Source organism: Pleurodeles waltl, chromosome 5, assembly GCF_031143425.1.
Source record: "Pleurodeles waltl isolate 20211129_DDA chromosome 5, aPleWal1.hap1.20221129, whole genome shotgun sequence".
NCBI classification, from domain to species: domain Eukaryota; kingdom Metazoa; phylum Chordata; class Amphibia; order Caudata; family Salamandridae; genus Pleurodeles; species Pleurodeles waltl.
The window spans coordinates 1765598954-1765606186 of record NC_090444.1 but is presented as its reverse complement, the minus strand read 5'-3'; the positions used below and the strand labels follow the sequence as shown (position 1 = coordinate 1765606186).

The 7233-nt window shown below is 41.5% G+C and overlaps 1 long non-coding RNA gene across 1 annotated transcript; it reads right to left on the bottom strand.

Annotated features, from left to right (window-relative positions):
- Positions 1-306: 306 nt before the first annotated feature.
- LOC138296765 (uncharacterized) lies at positions 307-3592 on the bottom strand. Its single transcript, XR_011203894.1, has 2 exons — positions 2739-3592; positions 307-656 (listed from the first exon to the last, which is right to left on the bottom strand). It is a non-coding gene; the product is annotated as an uncharacterized lncRNA (long non-coding RNA).
- Between the last annotated feature and the right edge of the window lie 3641 nt (positions 3593-7233).

The following is a 7233-nucleotide window of genomic DNA, read 5'->3' as shown; positions in this document are numbered from 1 at the left end:
TCAAAGCCAATAGGCGGCTCAACTGAACAAAACATACCATGTGCTACTGGTGAACATTGAGCAACTAATATGCGCAGTGGTGAAACACAAAGTCATTGGTCAAAACAAAACTTATCAAATGGCAGGACATTCCGCCCTTTGACCAATGAATTTTTGTTTCACATATCTCATATTTCAAACAAACAAAAAAAAAACATCAGCACAAAAAAAAACATTATGATCAAAGCAATCCCTGTAAAGCAATAGAAGTGAATTAACACATTGATCTCATAACCTTTCACATCAGATACATCTACATAGAAAAGACTGGGCAATTTTTTTTTTTTTTTTTTTCTGAATGAGTCTCTAATTCAACAGTGTTAGCAATTTGATGTGGCATGAGTTCTGCTCATGTAAAGGTGCACGGTCCACCTGAAAGGTTTTCTGGAAGGTAAGCAAAAGTCAGAGTTCCATACGAGAGGGAAAAAAAAAAAAAACACAGCAAACAAGTTGAACTTGAACTGAAGGCGCAGTTTGCGCAAAGTGGATCCATGGTGCTGGCACTTTACTCAGCCAGGTTCAGGTTGGGGATTCGGTCCCTTCCCCGACCCCACACGCACACACCGGAAGGGGGACCACACAGCACACACAGGGACAGTGGCGAAACGTGGTCGGATCTGCAAAAGAAACAAGTATGACTTTTCTTGCAAATAACATTTTTCATTTAAACTGCACCCTTCCTCTTTCTTTCCCTGTTTTATAATCAGCAAGACGTTTTTGGGGCCCTTTGTTATATTCACTGCAGGTTCTGGAGGATCACTTGGGGCTTCAGCCCACACATCAGTACTGAGGTTTTTATCTGCTGCGCCACAACTCCCCTTTTCTTGCACTGTCAGAAGGGCTGGGGCAGACTCCTTCTTTACCAAACCTCCATTCACTGCATTTTTGTCAAGTTGGGCCATTCTGTCTCCAATTTGTATGAATGAATCAGATTCTTTTCTAGGTATCAGCATAATTTCGATTTTTCCTTGGTAATTTGCAGCAATCACTTTCCCTAAAACCTGATCAATTTGCCATTTCTGTTCTGGTAACTTTCCTCTCCCCAACTGCTCTGTGACTGCTTGCATGACAGATTGCTTTTGTGCGTGCTGCACAGTTTTTTATCAAATCTAGGGGAATGTGCATCTCTCTCATCTCTGCCCACCTGTAAGTGGCCTTTTCACATTTCTGGGGCACCCACATAGCCATCCCCACTAAGGCAGAATTCTGGGTGAACACTTCTCTCTCTGCATTTTTCTCATTAACATCTGCAAGGTAATTGAACCAGTTAGGTGCTAAAACATTATCAAAGAACCAAAAATCAGCATAAAAATGACACATCTCATGTAGCTCTTGCTTTAAAATCTGACACACATTATACAACTCTGTTCCTTCTACGGTGCCAGAAAACAACATTTCAGTCAATGAATCATCAGTAAAACAAACATGCTTTTTATCTTCAGTAGACACGAATTCAAATGGTGCACACAATTTCATTGGTAATTCTTTTATCTGTGGTACTCTAGCCCTGTCTTGCAAGTACCAGATCCATTGTATGATTCTAGCTAGGGGCACTATTTTCTTTCCTTGTTCATGATTTAAATGTACATAAGTTTTTCCTTCTTGCACTGCGCAGAAACCTAAAGTCTGCATTATTTCATTTGCCAAATCACAAGCGCGCAGCTGCATATTATTTTTCACAGTGACCATGTACAAAAGTGTTAGGATTTCTCTCAAATGAGGGCTATTCTTTTTCCAAAAATCAAACAAGCTAATGAAACTCGGGGTGTCTTGCTCTAAAATCCTTCCTTTTACTTGTGCATTTTGCAACGGTAACTCGTAAATCACATTCTGGTCTCTCTCCTCCGTGTTATCAGTTAAGGAATGCATTTTGGCTGCCAAAAACCCTGGCTCACACGGAAACTCAGTGCAGCTCGGAGCTGTCTTAACCCCCTCATTACTGGAATGGGACAAGAAAGATTCTTCAAAAACAGCAGTTTTATAACTTTCCGTCTTATTTTGAATTATTGTATCCTGGCTAATTTGCTCACGTAAATTCCTATTTTCATGTTCCAACTTCCTACATTTCTCCTGCATTTCTCTGTAAGCAGATGAAGGTATCCAGACCTTTCTGTCATCATTACTTCCAAAACACACGTTTTCTACATATATACAACGGGAATTATTTCTCAAAACAACATCAGGCATTTTAGCTACACATGCATTTTCTTCTGTAATTCCCCAAACAGAAAACAATTCACAGTTTTTCTTAGCACCATCAGGCAGTTCATCAACACATGTATTCTCAGACATGGTCTGCCGTGCTACTGTGATTCTCCAAACAGAAAACAATTTCTGTAATTCTCCAAACAACAAAAAACAATTACACTTTTAAAGTGTGCACTTAGAAATCTACTAACTCGTCAAACCCCTTCTTAATCACCTCTTAATGACCGACACCCCACGACCTCTGGTACCAATTGTAGTGCTTTCCTCTTATTTAGTTTCTAAGCACTAACATAACACAACAGAAATGCACTTCTGAGGTCAAAGAAGACTTTTATTGTTATTTTATTCTTCCCCAACCACAATGTTTATGAATGAATGACGAATTAGTAGCTTTCAAGTCCGCGTTAATCAAACAAAATATATCAGTTTGCAATATACACAGCAGGTTATATTTATAAGATATTGAATGCAAAGCAAAACAAATACTTCACCGTGTGGGAACTATTCACAGCTTCATCTTTCTAAGGTCTGCAAGCTGAGGACCCCTGTCAGCCGCGAGAAAGAGAGATTCATCTACCCACACGGGATTGCTGGCAGCCTGCGCCAAGCTCCAGCACGAGGTCCGGCAGATTCGAATCTGACTCTCTGCAGCCTGTTACATTCGTTACAAAGGTGTGCCCCCTCCCCTCAGACCTGGGAAACTGAGCAAGCCTTTTGGAGACTGGCCAGGTCTCCAAGACTACTCCTGTTCCCAAGCTCAAGGGAAGAGAAACGACGCCCATGTACTCTCTCTTATCAGGTCTAGTCTACTGTGAGAGCAAAACATCTTGGTTCTCTGGTGCAAAAACACAGCTTGGAAAAATACAGAACTCCACGTTAAAGGCAATGGGCAGCTAACCTAAATATCAAATTCAATGTCATGTTAAAGGCAATAGGCAGCTAACCTAAATATCAAATGCAATGTCTAGTGTCATGTCAAAGCCAATAGGCATCTAAGCTGAATACAAAATGCAATGTCTTATATCATGTCAAAGCCCATAGGCAGCTGAGCTGAATACAAAATGCAATGTATAATATCATGTCAAAGCCAATAGGCAGCTGAGCTGAATACAAAATGCAATGTATAATATCATGTCAAAGCCAATAGGCAGCGGAGCTGAATACAAAGTGTAATGTATAATATCATGTCAAAGTCAATAGGCATGCAATGTCAAAGCCAATAGGCGGCTAGACTGGATACAGCATGTCAAAGCCAATAGGCGGCTCAACTGAACAAAACATACCATGTGCTACTGGTGAACATTGAGCAACTAATATGCGCAGTGGTGAAACACAAAGTCATTGGTCAAAACAAAACTTATCAAATGGCAGGACAGTTGTCCATCAGGGTTCTGATGTCGTCTGTGACTGAGATGATGGCGGTTTCTGTGCTGTGGTTGGCTCAGAATCCGGACTGAGAGGGGTCGAGAAGGTTGTTGTCTTCAAGGAAGTTGGTAAGCTGCTTGTTGACGGTCTTCTCTATGACTTTGGCAGGGAAGGGGAGGAGCGAGATGGGGCGGAAGTTCTTCAGGTCGCTTGGGTCAGCCGTAGGTTTCTTTAGTAGGGCGTTGACTTCAGCGTGTTTCCAGCTCTCGGGGAAGGTAGCAGATGAAAAGGAGCTGTTGATGATGGTCTGGAGGTGCGGGGCGATGATGTCGTCGGCTTTGTTGAAGATAAAGTGTGGGCAGGGGTTCGAGGGGGCACCGGAGTGGATGGAGTTCATGGTGGCTTTGGTCTCTTCTGTGTTGATGTGGGTCCAGGCGTTGAGGGTGATGGCTGGGGTTGTGGGTTTTGTGGTGGTCGGCTGGGTCTGGTGTCTGAAGCTGTCGTGTCGTCTATACTTTATAGTGTGTACTTGGATTCTTTCTTGGCCAGTGTTTTTTAAGTGATTATGTTGTTGAAACAGGGTTGTTTCATTGAGAAGTTGCCAAGGCAGAAACCTGATCTTAGTGTTTGTAGTGCCCAGTTTAATTGCATAATTGCTCTTAAGTAAGCCTGCCCAATGTCGTGATAAATTCAGGTCTCCTTTCATGAGGTCTGAGGCTGAGGACGGAATGTGGTTTAATGAGTTCACTCTTTTAGAAAGAGTGTGCATTCAATTGTCAATAAATAAAATAAAAAATGCAAGTTTTGTTGATCTATTTGCCTAATTCGTTCTGCCGAGTCTTCTCCTGAATATTTATTTAATTAATTATAAATGATGTATATTCCTGTGGCGATGAATCTTTTATTTCTTTCAGGGTGTGGTCTCAGAAGAAAGTCAGAAAAATCCATATTTTCTTTAATTAAGGAAAAGTGTTCCTTCACCCTTGTAAGACTAGAAAGTTCTAGCCATTGTTGGCAGAGCTTATGTACACTATATGCAGTAACTACTACATGTGTTTGTGTATTATAACGTGGGTCAGGAGTATTAATCTTAGATCCAGGAACATTGGAAAGAACACACTGCATACAGTTGTCAGCTATATAATGTCATAAGGCTAAACCTTCAACAGGAAATTGGGTGGAAGTATAGGTTCTATTTTGTATTTTATAATTTATGTTGGATTCTGACAAATTAATTTGGAATTTTTCATTTATTGAACATGGTCAAATTAGCTTTTGGTTTAGCGGTTTCTTTCAATCCTTCATTGTTCCAAATTCCAGACAGGTAGTCTGTTGGACAGTTTTGTTTAGAGGGATTATTTATTTCGGTATTTTATAGGTCCCACAGTTTTGTGTAGAGGGATTATTTACTTCGGTATTTTATGGGGCCCACATCTAAATGTGAGAAGATGGTGGCCTCTAGTACCCAAGATGGAGTCAGGGTGTACATAAAATGGAGTCAGACCTTAGGGTCTTCATGTCACCTTCACTTGTTTCCTCACTCTTTTCATTTGCTGATCTTGACTCTTCTCTCTCGGTACTTCCTCGCCTGGATTCCTGACTCCTAAGTTTCTTCAATCATGTGAAGACTTCATTAGCAAGTAGGTGTTTTACGCCTTTGGCTTTTTTGTCCTGAGAAGGTGGTAGCTTCTCCATAGGACTTGCCTACTGTGTATTCCAGCGTGTGGTGACTTTGTTACTTCTGGAAATGGTCACCCTTACCTTGGACCATGCAAGACCCAGATCTGGTTTATGGTAAGCGTCCATACCTGAATAGGTTATGATGCCAAAAATCTCCAACTATTTCAGGCATGGAACATGGTGTTGCCCTGGCTGCTGTTTTCTAGCAACAAACCTTTGAATTATACCATTTGAGGACCCAGAATACTGCCCTTCATCAAGCAGTCCACTCCAGGTCTTGCCATCTGCCAGTCTTCAGCTCCTCAGCATCAAACTTTCCTCTGGCTGACCAAAGTGGGATATTTGATTGGTTCTTTGCCAGTGCATCTCAGGCCTGGGCAACTCCTCTGGTTGTCACTGAAGAGTCTTGCCTGAAAAAATATGCAGATTTATTAGCAAAGTTCAAGAAGAAGTTCGAGAGACCATATCATAAAGCTTATCCTGAGGATTCTCTTTATGAGATCTCTCAGGGAAGTTCCAAAGTACTCACCAATTGAACTCAGTTTTGTGGTCTTGCTGCGAAAACCACCTGGGTGGAACACACAGAGATTAATTTATTCCAGAGAGAGTTGAAGAAGGAGTTAAAGGATCAGCTGGTAAGAGTTCCGTGAGCTGCCTCTATTTCTTAACTTCTGGACCAGGTTCACCTGATTGAACACCAACTTAAGGAAAGGAGAATGGAAAAAGAGAGAAGCCAAGGTTCACTTCTGTTGCAGAATTGTACTATTCGACCCACCAGGTCATAGGGAAACGCCAGTGCCCCGTCCTTTGTAAGAGAGAAAAGAGAGGGAGATTCCACTCTTCTTGAGGTTTTTGGTTCCTCTGATGGATCCAATTCATTCTTGTTCATGTTACATTTAATCCTTCAGCTCATCCTGGCCAGCCTGTCTCTGTTCCTGCCCTTTTAGATTTCAGTAGCTTCTTCATGCATATGGACTTGAACTGTGCCCACACACTCCGAATTCTGCTCAGTAAGAAGTCATTTCTAAATCACTTATAAATAATAGATAGCTTTCTTTCAGAAATGAGGTTTCTGGTTGGCTTAGGTATGCACCTCAGCCAGGCAGAACCCACCACTCTAGTCAGGACAAGTAAGTTACACACTAAGGATATTCTGTGCTCACCACCTGGTAGATTGGCACAGAGCAGTGAGGCTTAGCCTCACATCAGTGACACAAAAAATACACCACAAAATAGACTCCATGTGATTATATAAAAATGTATAGTCTGTATTGTACATAAAACTTAGACCAAAACAACGTTATTCATAAATACTGTGTACATTATGCAAATCCTGAGCCAGTACTCATTAGCAAGGCATAATCGATGTACACCAACAAAATGACTTTGTAAGTAATGCAGATAAATCATTCAGATTGTACTGAGTCAGAGCCTTGTGAAATGTTCCATTGGCACGTATCCCAGTACATGTATGTCAGGTTATGTCACAGGAAAATGACATCCATCACCATAGTATACAAATCATCATATGTTTTTACAAATACTGGATAAGTAAAGTGGTATGTTGCAGGACACACACACACCCTCATCCATCCCCATATATTATCAAAGGGTGCCGAGAACGACAGCTCAACATCAAAAACTACTCCCAAGATTCCTAACCTTAGGCACTGGTTTAGGGAGAGAGCTAAGGGCCTGCGGCCACCAAGAATTGTTCCAAAATGAGGTCTCCTTCCCTAAGAGGAGAACCTCTGTTTTATCTGAATTTAACTTTAGACAGTTGCCTGTCATCGAGCCTACGATAGCACCCATGCACCTGTTAAACCGGTATGCGACCTCCTCTACATTACTGGAAACTGACACCACAATTTGGTTGTCATCAGTGTAGGCTACTGTAGCAAATCCAAAGGAATGAATCAGCTTGGCCTGGGGTAGCCACAT